Genomic DNA, 20,582 nt, shown 5'->3' with positions numbered 1-20,582 from the left:
CCATGCAGTTGTCTAATTGCTTTTTACACCTAGTAAATTTTAAACGTCTTTCAGCAGAGTTCCCATTCTTAATTATGCACTGTAGAAAAAAATACTTCCTTTTATTTGTTTTGATAATCTTGATCAGTTTTGCTGCACATCTACCCTGCCTCTTATTAGCAAGAAGAAACAAAACCACACAAAGTATGAAGGATGGGGGCACAGTTTGAACTTGTACAGTGATATTTTTATTATAATGGGTTTTTTCCTAACAGTTCTCAAAATCCTATTTGCTTTCAAGCATTACTGAGACTGAGATGATTTTGCCAATATATCATTAATTTAATAAAACTGTTAACTAATCCTATCCTTTATTAAAGATTATCTACATTATGTCCACCGTGGGTACCAACTTTGCTAATCGTAGATCCTCAAACCCCAAAAACCTTTTTAAAAACCATCATCGCATTTGTCACCTTGCTTCTTTTCCCCTGATGCTGGCATAGGATCAAGTAAGAGTTTACACAGCACAGTTCATAGCTCAGCTGTTTCATCCTTCAGTTCCCTTCAAAGTCTGGGGTGAATACCAGCTGGTCTTAGCAATCTGTTACTGTCCACTTTATTGACCTATTCTAAAACTTCCTCTATTGACCATGCAGGTTGTGATTCATCCTCCAACACAGTGCTCCCCCCGAAGACCAGTTTGGAGGCAACTTCACTATTGGACAAATAGAAATAATTCTAAGCTTCAGCATTTGGAAGTAGGAAAGAAGGGTGTTAAACTTTCTTTTTTTTCTTTGGAAGATATTGGTTATGGATTTTATGTAGTGTATGTTAAATATCATTAATATGCTGCAGTATTTGTATTTTCCTAACTATGCTCTGTTGTTTACAAGTAAAGACTACTTGTTAAACATTACTTTTTTAATCTTCTAATGAACAATTCATTACTTTGCTTGATACCAAAACACTTTCAGCTTCACTAAATAGCTCCTAAACATTGGATGATGACTTGTTTCTAGACCAAAGTCCAAGGCAAAAGCTAATTTTAGATCTTCTTACTGTAATGTTAGTATTTATCATAATTTATGTACAAGAATAAGTAAAAATATCTTGTTGGCATTTATACCTTAATTCACTACTCTGTCAAAATTGTTTCATCATAATCTTTACATTCAATTTAATACATATGTTTCAAAGAGGAAAGTCTTGAACAAGCATGAAGCAATTCAAGATTTTCACCTTCAGTTTCACATACAACACACACCTTTGTTCAAGTGAGGCTTTTAATGCAAAAGCACACACTTAAACATGGCTGACTTGATGACTACAGATCCCTTTAAGCAGACCTTAGGACCTGCACTTAACGAAATAACATTCAGCATCTTATTAACATATAAGCTTATGCACTGTAGATTCTTAAAAATGCAGAAGCTGATAAAATGTAGATCATGTTTTTCAAACACCCCTATTATTACCCATTTCTATTAACACTCCAGTAGAAAACAGGCTGTATCGAGTAATTTAATGAGAGGAAAGCAAGAGTACACTTAGAGACTCATTGGACAAACTTATTTCCTAAATTACTTGCAAGTTATTCATTTACCACTGTCATTATTACTTTATCACTGCCTGATCAATAAGCTCTTTGAGATCATTTTCCCCAGTCAAACAGGATTTCGAAAACAGAGAATTACCAGGGCACTTCCTACAGCCAGGAAACATTTCCCCATACAGAAAAAGATATATAGTGCAGTATATTTTAAAGCTCTATTTCCTTCTCCTCAGTTATGCAAAAGCTTTCTCTATTCTGCTTAACTGTCTTGTTAGAGCAATTAACTTTTGCCACAGCCTCTTTTGCTTATGCCCCTCAAACTCAGTGCCAAGTTTTCCACTACAAAAATTCCACATAATACAAGAATGTAAGTGCCTAAACTCTTCAATTTTACAAGTTTTCATCTGTGGACAACACAAAACAGAACATAAAGGTCAGAAAAAACAACAAAACAAAACAAACAACAACAACAAAAACCCCACACCCTAGCAAAAAAGAAAAAAAAAAACAAAAACAGAAACAAACAAACAAACAAAAAACTCACCACACCAAAACTCAACTTTGTAGAGCACAGAGTATGGCAACTGAAGAGTTTGTGGAATTGTCCTACATTTCCTGTTTAACGCTTCCCCCCTTAAATGTGCAAGTCGTTAAAAAAAAAACCAAAAAACAAACCATGTAAAACTATATTAGTCTGCAAAATCATCACTGAAAAAACCTAATTAGTTACTAAATTGATTTCATTAGCAAGAAAAGTTGTAATTGTGCTTCACACATATACTGGGAAGTACTAAGGAAAGGCAAGTCCAAACACTTTTCAAAAATGAAAAAAAAAAAAGAAAAAAAATTAGACTGGGTTCAGATATAAATGAAGAGAACATGTAATGACCATTCCATTACCTTCAAATGACCTAACTGCTCTCATAGATTTAGAGCTTGTCTGATATATTTCTATAGGATGCTTCATGCTTACCAGTTAAGACAAAGTATGTACATTTTTATGTCCATAAATGTATCAGTCTCCTTTTTTTGTCTTGGTTTTATGCTTGGTTTATATATAGGACATAGATTAATTCATTTATTTGTACTACTGCCAGTCTTTTAAAGTCATATGCTATTCCATCTTAAAAGATAAAAAAAGTTCAGAGGATTACAGTTCTAGAGTGAGTTCCAGCAAAGTACTCCAGAAGTTCACTATATATTTACAGATTAAATACCTTTTCATAAATATAGAATACATTTATTGTTCAGATCACAGTCTTTGATAGACAAAAACTGAAAGACAGCATTTGTTTTGAGATTTAATAGCTTGCTAGCAGTGTATTCTATATAACAGAAGTGAAACACTGTGTTCAGTGTACATCAACTTAAAAGTCCTTTGATTAAAATAAACAAAATCAGGTTTTACACTGAGAAACACAGACTGTTTTCCTATCTAAGCCATGTTAAGCATATCTTGCTTTAAATACAAATACTTGGACCATCAGACATCAGAAGAAAAAAAATGGTGTCTTACCAAAAATTTCTTTGTTCTAAGTAATTTTTTGCAAATTTTCCCACTCATTTAGTTAAAAATAAGTATTTACACCAAATGTGTGCTTATATATCAGAGAAAAAGATTTCTGAGCATTAGTTTGTACTAAGAAAACTACACGGATCACCATATAAAATACTGAAGTAGCTTCACCCTTTTGTGGGACTTCAATCACCCTGACATCTGCTGGAAAACTAGCAGTGTCATGCTCAGAGGGCAACTGACCATGATGTAGCTGCTCACTCCCCTGAGAAGTAGGGAAGAAAAACACCTAGGAACTTGAGATAAGGAAAGGGAGACACAGGCAAAAAAACAGACTCCTTAAGGGAGGAGAAAAAAACCCATAAAATTTAATACTGACACTAACAACAACAACACGCAACAGACAGAGTATGACCATGACAAGCATTACCACATCTTGAAAACACCCTTCCCCCCACCCCTCCCTTCTTCTAAAGGCTCAGCTTTGTTCCCAACATCTCTACCTTCTTCCCCCACAAGCTGCACGGGGAACAGGGAATTTGGGATGCAGTCAGTCCTGCTGCTTCTTCCACCTTGGAGCAGAGGAAGGTGTGGCATTCCCCGCCCCATTCCAGCACAGTTCCCCTCTCCCAGGAGACAGTCCTCCACAAACCACCTCCCACATGAGTCACTCCCACAGGCGTGTGGGTCACCTCCATGTGTTGCAACCCTCTCAGCACCAAGCTACAACTGTGAAGCCTTCTTCCCACAGGGTCCCAGCCTTCTTTGAGCACAGTCACCTAGCTCAGCATGGGGCCCCCCCCTCAGTCCACAGATCAGCATCTGCTCCACCGTAGACCTCCATGGCTGTCAGGCGGGGGGCAGCCCTGCTGTCTCACCACAGGACACAAGGGAGTCTCTGCTCCAGTGCACCTCCCACCCTTCTTCTCTTCCACTGACCTCAGTGTTGCACAGATGTTCTTTCGACAACTTCTAACAACTCCTACAACTCCTCCCAGGTTCCTGTTCTTTAATAAGTTATCACAGAGGCGCAGCTAATTGGCCCAGCCTTGGTGCCCAGGTGGGTCCGACTTGGAGCCGGGGGAGTTTCGAGAAGCTTCTCACAGGGTGCCACTGCTATAGCCCCTTCCCCACTACCAAAATCCCCCACCACTCACTCAAACCAGGACACACAGTGAGCTGTAGACAATCCAGGAAACTCCTGGACTGCATTGAGGATAACTTCTTCATCCAGATAATAGACAAACCTACCAGAGGGGATGCAATACTGGACATGAAGGTCACCAACACATGAGCTAACTGATGACATCAAGATTGGAGGTAGCTTGGGCTGCAGTGATCATGCGCTGGTGGAGTTCGCAGTCCTAAAGGATATGGGTCAGTCAAAAAGTAAAGTGAGTACTCTGAATTTTAGGAAAGAAAGCGTCCAGCTGTTCAAGGAGTTAGTTAATAGGACGCCCTGGGAAACTGCCCTCAGGAACAGGGAAACAAAACAGAGCTGGCACATTTTTAAGGACAGTTTCCATAGAGCACAAGAGCTCCTGATTCCTGGTGTAAGAAATCAGGAAAGGAAGGCAAGAGATCACATGGCTGAGTCAAGAACTGCTGGTAAGACTAAAGGGCAAGAACAAAATGTACAGGCAGCAGAAGTAGGGACAGGGATGCTGCAAAGAGTATAGGGACGCTACCCAGTTCATTAGGGATGAGGTCAGCAAGGCCTGTAGGGATGGGGTCAGCACAGCTGGAGCTGAACTTGGCAAGGGATACAAAGAAGTGCTTCTATAGATATGTCAGCCAGAAAAGGAAGGTCAAAGAAACTGTACTCCCTGATGAACATGACTGTCAAACTGGTAAGAGAAGACTGAGGTACTCAGTAACTTTTTTTGTCTCAGTCTTCACTGGCAACCTCTCTTCCCATGTCAAGTGGATGGACTGAAAGACAGGGACTGGGGGAGCAAGGTGCCCCCCACTGTAAGAGAACGTCAGGTTCATGACCACCTGAGGAATGTGAACATTGGCTTATATAGTTGCCAAGCTACTGTCTCGTGATATGTGAAAAGTCATGGCAGTCAGCTGAAGACCCTGGTGACTGAAAAAAGGAAAACATTGCACCCATTTTTAAAAAGGGTAGAAAGGAGGACCCTGGGAACCTGTCAGCCTCACCTCTGTGCCTGGGACGATCATAGAACAGATCCTCCTACAAGTTATGCTATGGAGGACATAGCATAGCTTAGGGAGTTGATTTGACATGAGCAGCATGGCTTCACCAAGGTCAAGTCTTGCTTGACCAACCTAGTGGCCTTCTATGATGGAGTGACTATATCACTGGACAAGGGAAGAGCTACAGATATCATCTCTCTGGACTTCTGTAGGGCTTTTGAAACAGTCCGCCATAACATCCTTCTCTCTAAACTGGAAATATGTATTTGATGCGTAGGCTGTTCAGCAGATAAAGAATTGGTTGATGGTTGCATCCAGAGGACAGTGGTCAATGGCTCAATGTTCAGATGGAGATCAGTGACAAGTGGTTTCCCTCAGGGGTCCATATTGAGACCAGTACTGTTTAATATCTTCATCAATGACATAGACAGTGGGATTGAGTGCACCTCCAGCAAATTTGCAGACCCCAAGCTGAGTGGTGTGGTTGACACACCTGAGGAATGGGATGCCATCGAAAGGGACCTGGACAAGCTCAAAAGTGAGCCCATGTGAACCTCATGAGGTTCAACAAGTCCCAGTGCAAGGTCCTGCATCTGTGTTGAGACAACCCCCACTATCAATACAGGGTGGGCAATGAAGAGATTGAGAGCAGCCCTGCAAAGGACTTAGGGGTACTGGTGGATGAAAAGCTGGACATGAGCCAACAATGTGAGCTTGCAACCCAGAAGGCCAACTGTATCCTGCGCTGCTTCAAAAGAAGTGTGGACAGTAGGTCGAGGTGATTTTCCCCCTCTACTCCACTCTCACAAGACCCCAACCTGGAGTGTTGCGTCCAGCTCCGGAATCCTCAACACAGGAGAGACGTGGATGTGTTGGAGCAGGTCCAGAGGAGGGCCACAAAATGACCAGAGGGATGACACATCTCTCCTATGAAGAAAGACTGAGAGAGTTGAGGCTGCTCAGCCTGGAGAAGGCTCCAGGGAGATCTTATTGTGGCCTTTCAGTACTTTAAGAGGGCTTATAAGAAAGATGAGAACAGACTTTTTAGTGGGGCCTGTTGTGGTAAAACAAGGGGTAATGATTTTAACCTAAGAGGGTAGATTAGATTAGATTAGATTAGATATAAGGAAGACAATTTTTACAATGAGGGTGGTGAAACACTAGAATGGGTTGGGTTTCCCAGAGGGGTGGTAGATGCCCCACCTCTGGAAACATCAAGGTCAGGCTGGACAGGACTCTGAGCAACTTGATATAGTTGAAGATTTCCCTGGTCATTGCACAGGGTTGCACTAGACGACCTTTAAAGGTCCGTTTCAATCCAAACTATTCTATGATTCTGTCATTCCACAAATCACAGTATGCAGACACAGTAAAGCACTGCTGGTAAGAGATGGAAGTCCATTCCTGCCCTCACACACTCAACTTTCATCTTGGCTGCATATTCCTAAGATTTCTGGAAAAGCCAGCACAATAATCAGGCTCCTTCAAAAACTTTTTCAGCTCACTAAAATGCCAGAAAAATCATGCAGCAAAAAACCAAAACAGTGAGTAGTTTTCCACCGAAGTAACAAGTCTGAACAGCTTGTGAAGTAATCTAACATGTACCAGAGTTGGACAGACCATGTAAGCAAGAGCAGGGCAGAAGATATCAGTCAGGTCTCTTCATTTCAGCATCAATGAACTGACCCATCTGCTCAGATGCTCACAGAGCACCATCTTGTGATCCCAGTTGAGCAGAAGTTAACAGTGCATCTGAAAGAGGCTGTTCCACCCTTTTCCCCGACACTTTATACTGACCAGCATACTTTTATCCATATAGTGAACGCTAGAAGCTAACTTTCAGTTGTGGCAGTTCCCTGCCCCAGTTCACTGCACAGCCACATAAACACTCGTGTCAAACAAGGGAACTGGACCCCCCCAACTAGCAGCATCAGATTTACCTGTCAATCAAATATGGCATGAAACAAATTCACAAAATTAGCTACCTCATTAAATTGTAAACTTAAGTTACATATTTTCAATTAAGCATTTTTTTTTACTTAAGGGTTGTTTCAGAACAGTACACTGTAAGACCTTAAAAATATAAACATTTTTCATAATTGATTTTCAACTACATCTAAGTTGAAGACATATTTCTGACAGAAAAAAGATTCCATCAAAATCTTATCTTCTTCCTTTAAACTATGGTTTTAATTTCATTTCACTTTCACTAAATTCATGAAGTGTTGTATATTCTTACCAGCACTCAGCTCTCAAAAATCAGTGTTTTACTACATATCCTTACAGCTGAACAATACCTCAAGGTACAAAAAAGACAATTTATACTAGTTATCAAGTAAAAGTCATTTCATCAGGGGACATGTATTGGGCTAAACAGTATGCTTTTGTAAGTACTTTCGCTGAACACAGATTTTTCAAACTGTACTCTATGTGTTCTGATGTTATTTTTAATTCTTTTATTAACCTCTCATCTCAACTTAAAACAATTCAATATCTTTCCAGGATGGAAACACTGAATCAGGCTTTCAATCCAATTCATCAAGTGACTGAACAAAAAAACAGGACATGGCAGCAAAAGAGACAGGAGAGTGCAAGGGCAGGAATGAATGATCTGACAGAAGAGGGACGAAAAACTTACTAAGCTACTGTCACCTCACAGCACTGTCAGTGCCTCACTTCCCAAAAGATGGGGGCAGTACTAACCTGACAAAGGACTGATCATTAATTTGTGGGAAGAAAACAGCAGTATGTCGGACGACAAACCAAAAGGGCAGAGGGGAAAGAACAGCAAGCTGGGATTTCTAGGGAGGAGCTGGCGTATCCTGAATGAAGCTGAATGAGGAAGCCCCGGTCAGCAGCAGACTGCCAAATCACACAGGCAGCAGGAGACCAAAGACATCAGCGATAATAAACAGTACTTCCTCACACCAGCTTCTGAAGCACCTCAAAGCACCTGAAGTACCCTGAGGTATGCCTGGAGACCCAGATGGGTCACTTCTACCAACTTAAGACATCAGACACCAGTAAATAACCAGGCACTGCAGTATCTCTAGATCTCCAAGATGATGGTGTTATGCTGAATGGCAAGCTGAAAGTAGCAGTGGACTTGCAGGTTAAATCCTTGGGGTTGAACCTTCAGAGCAAGACTGATTAGCCATTGTTACAACCCCTGGAAGCTGGGAAACCTGGGAGGCAAGCCAAGAAATAGCTGAATCATTGGGGATTTCCCATCCTGCAAACTGCAGTCCAACCTCTCCTTTCATGCACTACCACCACACCTGCTGCTCATAAACATCTACCTTACATGGTGTATGGGGACAGGGGAGAGAAGATGAAGGAAAGCAAGTCTATCTCTTACTTCCAAAACTATAGTGTCATATAATAAATATAAAATAGGAACTCTCATGGTCCAAAGAGCAGGTCATTTGAAAGCACAGCATACATATTCTTTACAGTTCTGTTAAGTCTACCTTCAAAATACTGAGCTCTTTTTCTTAACGATGCATTCACTAGACAAGTGTGCCTAAGCCTCTCCGATCTAGCTGATTGGAACCAATCTGCAGTTTAAATTTATTCATGACTAGTTTATACCTATTTCTCTTGGTTTGAACAGTTCTTTTCCCTTCCTAATGCTCTTCTAAGAGAATAAGAAAACATCTTAGTGCTACAACATGATCTTTGCTTTTTCTTAATTAAAGATTTCAAATTCATTTAATCTCTTCACCTGATGATACCAGCAGCTTCTATGCATCTGTGATTTAATCTGTCTTGAGTCTGGGACAGTAGAACTGAAAGTCACATTACAAAGCGTGACTTGTAAACATATTAACGACAACACTTCCCTACTGGAAATACTTCTGTGAAATCCAGGATTTGTTCTGCTCTTACCTTCTTTCTTTTCCTCTCGTAAACAACTGATACATACATATACATATGTACATGTACAGAAACTCAAGCAAAAATCGCAGATTCTAGCACTAACCTAAAGTTTGTGTTCACACTGTTAAACTTCAGACATAAGTACTCCTCAGTTTAGGCTCTGATACCCTGACCACAAGGAAAGGCAAGTTCTATGCTATGCTCTCATAAATTACCAAATGCATTTAAATGGACTGGAGAAGTATTAGTTTATTTCAGACAGCTTTCCTCTCTGACGATTTATTACCAATTATTTATTATTTTTTGCTTTCTTGTGACACACCTGTACTGACACTTTATAAGTAGTGAGCCAGCTACCATAGGTCTCTATAATAAAGTATTAGCAGATGGATGCTAGCAAGGCTACACAAGAATTATTTTAATGACTGCTACAAAACTTTAACATAAAAGTTACTAGTTGTTCATCCTATACGGCTCTCTGTATTCCTGCCCCACACCCTACTTCTTCCCAACATCAAACACATACATTATGGACTAAGCAGCGTACTCTTAAATATGATTTAGGCAAATACAGTAGCATTTATCAGTGTGAACAAGGAATAGAACATATTGAAATTTCTTTGTTATGTGCCAGAAATTCTGTTTAAATGCAGACAAGTGCACTTACAGATTAAGGGTTGAACAAAAAGGTCCTATGGTTCTTACTTTGTAAATCATGCATATACTTTAAGTACCTTGAGATAGCTTGAAATGCACTTAACTAGAACAAGTTCTTCCAGAATTGATGGACTTAAAAGTAACAGAAAAAACTGCCAATCAAACTTACGTATTTGGCTTTGTTCCCAGATTTAATTTTTTGTACTACTCATCCAGCTTCTTACCTGTGATATCCTAACCTCCCTTCAACTTAAGAATGCCTCCAAACTCTGCCATCATAAAATTCAGCCTTCTCCTAATATATGCAACAAATCATTGAGACCATTTAATAAGTAATTATTCCCAAAACTGATCCTTCAGAAACTCTATTAATAGCCTCATAGTCCAATGCATCCTTTTTTGATATTCCACACCTCCTCCTGAATTTGTTTTACAAATCTGAAGCTAATCTCACTTTTCATTAACATTGGCACAATGGCAATCCTAGTGCAGTCCAAAGGTTAAATCTGTAACATTTACTTTGTTTAGAAAAATTACCATATTTTCAAAAGAAATCAAATTTTATCAACTGTCTCGTACAATTTACTTCCTATATGTTGAATCTGACACAAACAAAACCTTTTTTTTTTTTTCTAAAATCTACCTCTATCTTTGATTATAATTTTGTAAAAAAACCCTGTTCAGTACTTCTGAACATTGATATTGGACTAACAAATCTACAGCACAAAGTCCTCTGTAATTTTTGAAATTAACTTCTAGAAAAGGTACTAAGTTTTTTTTTCCCAGAAAAAAATAAAAGCCCTCAGTATTCCTTTGCTATAACTACTAAACCATGCATGATTCCCTTGCAATAATCACTAAAAATTATACACACCATTCCTAATAAAAGCAATGAAATTAATTTATATAACTGAAGGAAAAAAAAAAAAAGATCACGTTTCATAGTATAAGTTAAATTCAAGGTCCTTATGTGCACAAGCAACCCAAGTATTAGGCTGAAATAAAATATGTCTTCAGCCAACATTTCTGACTGCTAAATCAAGAGCTGTCAATCAGCATATTTGTTTGTGTGGTCTCATTAGAGTACCTTGCCTCAATCTCAACAGTCATAGTAAAGAATGCAGAGAGCATAACTGTATCTACTTAACCTTCATCAACCAGCATTCATGCACCCTCATTAATTTTTTTCATCTCACTTTCAAGCATGACATGGCTCATACCAGAACAATAACTTGCTGATAATTGTTCAAGACAACAGCTGGACAGGAACAGTGCAGAGGTGAACTTTCTTATAGATTATAGGGTGCCTCAGTGAATTACAATTAGTTTAAGTTGTCATCTGTCCTGTTCAGCAGCTTTGAAAAGAAGACATTTCATTAGCAACTAAAGAAATCCTCACATTTTAGGCTTTAATGACCCAATCGCACTGTATTTTCTAAGAAAGTAATTTCTCCAGATCACATGACAAATACTGAAATGTGTAAGCTCATAGCTCAGTAGAAGATGTAATATTTAAGAAATTCTCATACAATATAAACTGAAGCTTAGCTTGCCATTATTACCAAGAATCATTCATACAACTCCCAAATTACAAACCATCTTTACAAAACCCTCTGATGGTAACTTTAATGCACTCCTTTGAAAGAAAATCAGTGTCGTGTTTAGGAATATAACAAAATAATTCAGATCAAGTACACAATGCAAAAACAAAGCACAAAGGAAAGCAACTGTATATACAATTGTATGGTTGCATTCCATAACAAGCTAAAGGAAGATAAGAGCTCTTGGGTTTCTTAATATTGTTCTTTCTCTGGGGTAAGAAAAAAGCTATCCCCCAATCTTCTGGTCTCCTCCAAAACTCCAAATATAATTTTCTGTAATTGAAAAAAGGAAATATCAGTGGAAAATCTAATATATATCTGCCTTTCTGTGACAAAATACTGCATCCACCTAGTCCAGACTATGGTTATTATAATGTACCAATAGTAAAAAAAAAAAAAAAAAGCACCACTAAAATATTACTTTTAAAAAAAATGTTTAAAAAAAAAATCTTTCAGATGTCTGTCTCTGTTAACAGACTGTTGTGTGCTGATAATGTTCCCTGTCTCTTCTACAAGAATCACTTGAGTGCTGCATTATCTCTTGTTTTTCCTGCCCCAAAACTCAACCTTTTGAAAGTCAGAGGATACATCTACCTATCTTTTTCTAGTTTCTGAGGAAGCTGTTGAAGTGTTCCATTTCAGCAACAGAAAAATCTCCATATCTAGAGAAACATTATTTCTTAAAAATTATTCAGATAGAAGGCTGCCTTCATGATAAAAATGTGTTTTCTTTTTACTATTGTTAAAGTGACAGATCTCTAGAAATTACTGGATTTTTTTTTATTATTATTATGACAAAAAAATAAAGAAGTCTCGTAATGAAAAAGAGCTATAGAAAGGAAAGCAGATTTTCAATAGCAAGCCTGGCTTCAGATGCAGAAAAAAGCTGCAGTTGAGGGTCCATTAGAAACCTATATCCTGCTCAAATTATTCACTTCACAATAAGTTAATACATGGGACTGCAGCAACAGCTAGTGATGTGAATTTATACAGAAGTAATTATCTAAGGAAAAAAAATATGTAATTGGAATTTCCCACTGCCATAGTAAAAAGCATAAACAATGACAGTGTGGGAGACAGAGCAATGTGTCTATTCCAAACAGAATGTTGGACAAGTATCATTAAAAACAAACAACGATAAAGAGAGAGAGCACAAGACCTATTTTTCTTTTCTGCATCAATCAACCAGTAGTAAGCACCCTTAAGGAGACAGGAAAGATTTCAGGAACGGTTTAAAATGGGCTTTTTTAGCGATGTATTGCTTTCTGTAGCATCCACACCCCACAGGCAGCACCAAGTAAAAAAAAGCACATCAATACTCTGATGTCAGTATTACTTTGATTAAAGTCATTTGTTGGTAACTGAAATTATCTGAGATCTGTTATCCCAATGTATATGTGCAGTTATAGTTTCTAGCATAAAAGCACAAGCATACCATGGTTTTTTTGCCACTGTCACAATGTACACAGTAAGTTACCATGTCCGTTTCTACATGTGCTTTCCCAAAGCTGGGCATGTTGCCATATATATGCGGTGCATGATCTTTACTTTCATCCTCGCAAATTTGGAAGTAGGAAGCTTACACATGTACATGTCTCAATGAATTCCAATTACTGACAAGTAATCTCTCTCAAATAGTTGTTTATATAGGTGTTCATATGAGATGCTCTACTCATACACTCAATACACATTACCTGGAATAGCATCCTGGAGTATAAACAGAATAAATATCGCTCTTTCTAAAGCAATATAATGCTTAGAGAGATCTGCAGCAGAGTAACTGATAAAATCATAAACATGTTTGAAGCAACCAACAACAATGTTATTATCATAAAGATCTCTCCATATGGCAATCAATGCTTATTCATCCTAAATTCCACCCATTTCCCTTGTGACAATGCCTGATGCATCTACAAATGAAGCTTTCTGGGGCCTTTACAATCCAGAATTTGGCACACAATGGATGGGTTGCAAGCATGCTGTTTTGTTTTGGTTTAACCTGAGCAATATAAGGCAAGATTGGAGAGTATTTAGAAATCTCCATTTTAGTTGTTGGTGGTGTTTTTCTTATGGGTTGTTTGGTTGTGTTTTTTTTCCAAATTTGCCCTTTATAAACATTTTACTGTCTACTGAAGCATTGTTTATCTATAGTTCTCACCCTATAATGCTTATTCTGGAAAGAGTAAGGTCAAAAGGTTCTTGTACTTCCCATACTTACTCCCCAAAATGGGAATGTGACCAGCTCAATGATAACAGTGTTTTGTGTAAAAGAGAAGGTAAATGCAATTCCATCAACCCGTTATAATTATGTTCTTTGTTAGGGCTCCAGTGGACTTCAAGTGCATCCAAAGAGGTAAAGACATATATGCAATTTCGCCTGGAAAGACTCTGAGGTGGGGGGAAAATTTCACCAAGAAAGTACACCAGAAAAAAAAAATTAAATATATATATATATATATATATACACACACATCATATCTGTGCAATTTGGATAGATAAACATTTAAGTAAGAAATAAAAACTTATGCACATATAAAAACAAAACCAAGTGTCATGGCGGTATCTATATGACAACTCAGTGTTACCCAAAATCAAGTGCAAGAAGAATGGGAGAACACCACATACTCATTTAGAGAAACTTCTTGTTTCTGCCTTCAGAAATGAAGACTTCTAAACATTATGCAATCATAACTGAAGATTCTCTGTCAGTTCTTCTACTGCCTCTTTTCTGCTAACACAGAGGTATAAAATTCTGAACAGCTCCAGGAAAGAAAGTGGCCTGAACTCTGCCCACAGCCAAATACACTGATCTGCCTCCATTAGGCAGGCTGGAGATGCTAACACTTAAGACCATGAGCCTCTAAAGAAAAAGCTCTCTTTTTCATTTCCTTTTTTATAACACATTTTAGAGAACTTGGCTTATTGATGCTAAATTCAGGCTAAGAACAGAAGAAGAGATACTGTGTCATAACAAAAATATTCATCATGGCACATTTCATAATCAGGGTGGGGGGCTTTAGAAGAACCGGTTTTACTGATATCAAAACCAGGGTGATAATTCCAACTTGCATCTTTTCTATCAACTTAAATTAAGCCTTTGTTTCTCAGAAAGAAAAAAGTGAGCAGCTTCCTTTTCAGACTTATTTAGCAGTTGGATCCAACTGGGCCTTTTGCCCAGTCAACCTGAACAGAAACACAGCTCTGTTTACACTGCTCTGTAACAGGAAGGAGGGAGGCTACACAGCAGTTTCCCACTTCAAAGTAGAGACTTCAATTTTTTATTACTCTGAAACAGTTCATACTAACGTAGTGGACTACCACGACTGCACTGTATTAGACACTGAAGTAATGTAAAATTCTACTTCCAAAGCTTTCCAGTTCTTCTAGCTGTATTTCTTTCCATGAAGCTTCAAATACCTGAAATGCCACTAGATTGTAAGTCAAAAAGATATAATGTTTCAAAAATTAAGTCCCCAAACAATGGAGAGTTTGTGCCATTGCAATTTCCAAAATGAACTATATTTAGTACCATCTCAAACCAAACATTAAGAGGGGATGTTTTTCTACATTATCCACTTGCAAAAACAGGACACTGAGACTAGAAATCCATGAACTTATTCTAGCTCTATGATGTTGATCTTTTTGTTGTTGTTGATCATCAGTACTAGCATAATTCATTTGTTAGTATGTGGTTGGGACATGTACTTTACATCTAGAATTTGCCTTACTATCAATCCAGTTTTTCAGTCTAAATTAGATCTAGAATAAACTGAAACTTCACAGAACAATTCCACTTACTAAAGCTATCTCAACATAAAAATGATCCACAGCATTGCCTTCTTGCATATACTTTCTGAAAATAGATGCAAGCACATAAACTACAAATAATAACACGGCTGTTCAATGTTTAAAGTGTTCTCTTTTTTTTCCAGTTAAGTTTAAATCAACACATAGATCTAGACTGACTATACATGGCACTTACAGATATCATTTATGCTTTTGTCAATGGATATTCAAAGCTATTAGTGTAAATATAAAGAAAAAATTACAATACTTATATAGAAGCATAATTATTTCTAAACTATGACCTGTATTTTATTTGAAGGTTGGTAGAAAACAAAAAAACCTTTTCTATGCACTCAAGAAATCTACAAAATATTACCTTATCATTTTATTCTGAGAACTACCACAATAAAAGCCTTTTCTGAGAAGAACTGATACTTTGGTTTAAGATGACATTGCTTCATTAGAAGATATAAAGGTAGTATTTCTGTAATTCTCTGCAGGTATATTTCAAGCCACAAGGTAACTATAACAGAAAGTACATTTTAAAAAACTGTTATTGTTGCAGACTTAGGGAAAAAAGAATCTATACCTAAAGCTGCATAGCCATTACTTTCAACACATACTAAACATTAGATTTTTAACCAAATATTTAAAACACGTCTGAAATCACAGTTCTAAACTGCAACACAAAGAGGAAGGGGAGAAAAGATTTTTAGCTTCACAGTCTGTAAAACCACTGCATATCTCTATATATATCAAAAAAAGTAGAGGTTGCAAGTGTTACAGAGAAGCATCAGTTAGTAAGTTATTCAATATGACATTAAGATCTGTTTCTAGTGAGAATGTAAGATGAGTAAAGTTTGGAATCTTTTTTAAATATACAAAGGTCAAAGTAATATAAGACATAATACAGGCTGAAAAAAGATCCAAGAATCTGGTTGCTATGGAGAAGACAGGAGGAAGCAGAAAGTCAAAACGGCATGCATAAATAGTTTTAAAAAAGTATTTGGATACAGAACAAAAAGATGTGATGCAAGAACACAACATGAGACATGAAACTGATCTCACATGATATATGTGAAATTAAAGAATAATGCATACAAAGACAGACAAAGACAGAAATATACAGGGAAAACCTACTAAGAAATCTAAAATAGTGTAGAGCCAGAGACATTTAACTGAGCATTAGTACTTTTATTAGAAAATGACAGTGCAAACTCTAATTCCTGATCTTCATTATTTTTTTGTTAGGAGAGTAGTCTTGTTGACTACAGAAGGACTGCACATTACATTGATACGACATAATCAATAATTAGCATTTCATTTACTTGAACCCCTTAAGAACTAAGGTGACAGAAGTGTTTTACTGTTCTATTTTAGGATTTAACTTAAATGACCTCAGCCATTAAATCATCAGACAGATTTAAACGAATGCTAAAACACAGAAAATTTACCATTTTAGACTTTACATATTAGTTTCAGATCAAATACCAACAGTAATAGCAACAGTTATAAATTTGATTTACCTAGTCTTACAAGAATATATCTCCTCATAGTAAGGGATTGATGTTTAAAATAAGATAAAATTAAGAAAACAGATAACAATAGAAGTTACAATTATAATAGCTCAAATTTAGTAACTCTAAGTACTGAGATTTATTCTAGCATACAGAATGTGGTTTCACAAAGCATAAACTTTGCTTCAGGAAATTTCCTCCCTCCCAATATAAATTCAAAATAGCAATTAGAGAAAAATACAAACATGCCTAAGGCAAATTTAAAAGCAAAAAACAAGTTTGGTTTGCTCTAATAAAGAAATGTTCATTTTTTACATATCTACCTCCCTAAAAGAGAGCTACATTCACCTTAATTAAGTACACTACGTAGCACCGTGGAAGTAGATACATGCAAAGTGGAGAAAACAGACAGTTTGCAATGGGAACGCACTAAATGCATAGCTATTGTACCATGAGCAGCTTATAGATTTAGTCTTGAATGACCAAGAAAGAGGGGACTATCTTTTCTCTCTGAAACCCAGATTATATTTGCATGCATGTACAGTTTTCTGAGAAAAATCTCTGGGAAGGAACTTGACTTGGTAAATGAATCTTAATATATATGTAGCAATCATGTTACAGGTGAGCTCCCAGTTGTATGAGGGAGCATTATACCTGATAAAAAAATCTGTCAAAATAGTTTCTAAGAAAAAGTTGGAAACAGAATATTTACTTACTGAAACTAAGCATTAATATATCTTTCAAACTAGCTAGAAATCAGGAAACAACAAATTGATTTATTTTCAAGTGTAATAAACAAATCATAATGAACATCAAATCTCTAGAGTACAATGTAGTACTTGCAGGATAAACAAGTTACACAGCTCTACAACCAAAGCCAATGTTAATCACGCAAAATCCCCATGTGGATAGAGTTACCATATTTAATAAATAAATCCAGGTAGTATCAACAGCATTAACTTGTTGATAGGCCAATATAAACAATGTAGTCCATATTCTGTAGAAAAACGTTAATTAAGAATAAAGAACTGATTTGCAGAAGTCTGTACTGTAACTCCTCAATAAGCTAGATTAATAGCTTTACATATTTTGCAGTAGGAATTTATTAACAATCACAAATACTAGGCTTTAAATAATACATTGCATATCAAAAGTAACTTTCTGACTACAGCTTGAAGACTTTAGATCAAACACTAACAGTTTCTGAGATGTTCTTAAAATTGAAGGGGTCATTCATCCTATCCATTTTATTTTTATTTTTTTAATAAGATGCTTTATTTTGCTCCCAAATTTCAGTATTCCCTTTTGAAATTACATTTTGGTTCTTGTATGGTGAACCAGAGTTTCTGTTCTTTTAAAGACCATAGCAACATTACACTGACACCAAAAAACAAATCAAATTAAGAAAGAAGCATGCTACTATTGAAGAAGGGGTTCAAGCTGGTCTCAAACCACAGTATCTTGACATCAAAATAGGATCCAGCAGCAAAAATTAAAACAATTCCTATAACAATTCATACATGAAAACAAAAGCTAAAAGGGAACAATACAAAACTAATAAATGAAGAGCCTAAACTTTTACTATTTTATTTAGATGTAAAGGTCAAATACTGATCACAATGCACAAGATGTTCAGAAAAATTGAGCAAGAAAATTCTTGGTCTTAGTAGCTAATGCAAAACCTCTTCCTGATCTAGCATTTATTTATATAGTAACATTTAAGTATACTTAATAATGATTTAGCTACTTAAAACCATTTACTAAAGAAAAGTAATAATTACCACTTTAATAAATATTCAGGCAGTTACTGGGGGAGGGGTGTTGGAAGTATTACTTTGTTTTTAATTAAAGTATATTACAGCATTTATCAAAAGATGTTAAGATAGATATGCACTCCAGAAGGGCCTGTTCTTCAAAACCAAGAACAAGTCCATGATCTAACATACAGAATGAACTGTAGATTTGATGTTTCACACCCAAAAAATGTGCCATGACTTCTGGACATAGCATAATCATCAGTATTATACTCTTAACTCAGTTTTGTGAATATTTTGCCTGAGCAAAACTGTCTCAAAGACTTGAAAAGTACATCAAATCTCAGTAGAAATCGACAAGAAGGTAATGCAGTCACTCAAATCTGATCGTCAACCTTGACCTCCTCACTCTTCCTGATGTGTTAAACAATATTGCCAAAAACATTTAAATAACCAAATGTTTTTAAAATTAGATGCCAGTTCATACAAGTAATGGTGGTTTAACCTCATAAACATCAGAAATTAATCTTAAGGACTTCTGTCTTAATGTGTGCTAGAATGTCTGATAAATAATTTCAGCTTACTTCCAAAGTATGTCTTTAAATAGTATTAGAAAATTAACTAGAGAAGGAGATTAAATGTTCCAGAGGGCAAGGGAAGGCATGTTGTTTATTTGGAGGTGAGGGAGGTATTGTTTGTTTTGTTTTGTTTTCCTTGGAGGGTTGGGGGTGTTAAACCACCGAAAAAAGTAGGTATTACTATGAGTGAAGGCCAAGAGATCTGACTGATCTCATATATTCAAGCTGGAAACAACTGGAATTACCAACATATTCTAGTTTAGTTCCTACTTAACACACTACAGTTTATATCAAATTGTAAGATCACTTTAGACACATTTAAAGGTTGCCTAGTCCATTAACAGTGGTTGAAATAGGACATTAAGAATACTTAATGAGATTTTGGAAGTTTCAATGCATTGTGTGTTGAGCAAAAGATTACGCTATTATAGGGTATACTGTCTAAGCATGTGAGTAATACTGTTAAGAATCCTCGTGCTCATCATATTAAACACTAAACTCTCATAGTCTCAAGCCATAACAAGACTTCAAGTAAAGGTAAATGGAGCATATCTTCATTTAGATTATATGCTTTAATATACCCTGTAATAAGCCAATTATTCAAGGCTGTTCAGAAGAGTGCCCATTTTAGCTATTGATTTTGGACAGGTCTAATACAGAACAAAAATCTAATACAAAGTACTGAGAAAAACATACAAAATGAGTCAATGATCATTTAATTTTATGACCTTATAGAACGTCTATTCTTCTCTTGAAGAAAGCCTTGAAAGAGAAGAAAACGAACAAAGCAAAAAAGAAAGCACCATCTATTAACTGTAGCCACAAGTTACTTATCAGAAAATCATTAAACTACAAATTCTAAGAAGTAAAATTTCTGTATTCATAATATAGTCATTAAAGTGTCTACAGTATGAGGAAATTGCATCACATACCTCTAGACATCAGATATTCACGTACCAAATTGTGTTTGTTTCTTTAGGATACAAGGACTCTCATGTACAATGCTCAGTAAATAAGAGCTATAGCTTCTTACGGTGAAAGATTTATTAAATATCAGAAAACAATATTGTTCAAATAGCCGTCTATAAGGGAAACAAGCCATTAGAACTCAGGATTCATTGATATTAATATATTTATCAATTTATATCTGAAAATAACACCCCAAAAGTGGGTTTTCGGTTGATATGGTTAATAACAGAAAATGCCAACATCTCTTCTTTTGAGATTTAAAAAAAAAAAAATAGGAAAAGGGAAAAGTAACACATAGTGTTCTCAGAGCTGTTTCTGATAGTAGTGCACCTTTCCAACTTTTTGAAAGATGCAAGCAGCTTAGATCTTTTTTCTTCAATGGAATCAGTATTAAAAAGCAGTTATATACTAAAAGCAATAAAACTTGCGTGATTACTGCAAGTCTGATACACTGTAGCACCAGAACAACAATACTGGGAAAAAAAAAAAAAGCAGCATGTATTTCATTCTCAAAAGAAGATTAGACTAACATTGCTGTCATACATCCACAGGGTGATTTTTTGTGCAGTCACTGCTTCCTCCTGTCTCCTTCCAGAAATCTACATTAAAATACTGTATAATCTAAATTAAA

General features: G+C 36.5%; 1 protein-coding gene across 2 annotated transcripts in view; it reads right to left on the bottom strand.

Annotated features, from left to right (window-relative positions):
- Window positions 1–20,582, bottom strand: part of DIAPH3 (diaphanous related formin 3) — a 255,321-nt gene that overhangs the window by 155,362 nt on the left and 79,377 nt on the right. The gene's annotated exons all lie outside the window — the stretch shown is intronic.

The sequence above is a fragment of the Athene noctua genome, chromosome 1 (genome assembly GCF_965140245.1).
Source record: "Athene noctua chromosome 1, bAthNoc1.hap1.1, whole genome shotgun sequence".
NCBI lineage: Eukaryota > Metazoa > Chordata > Aves > Strigiformes > Strigidae > Athene > Athene noctua.
This window is presented reverse-complemented; position numbering and strand designations above follow the sequence as displayed.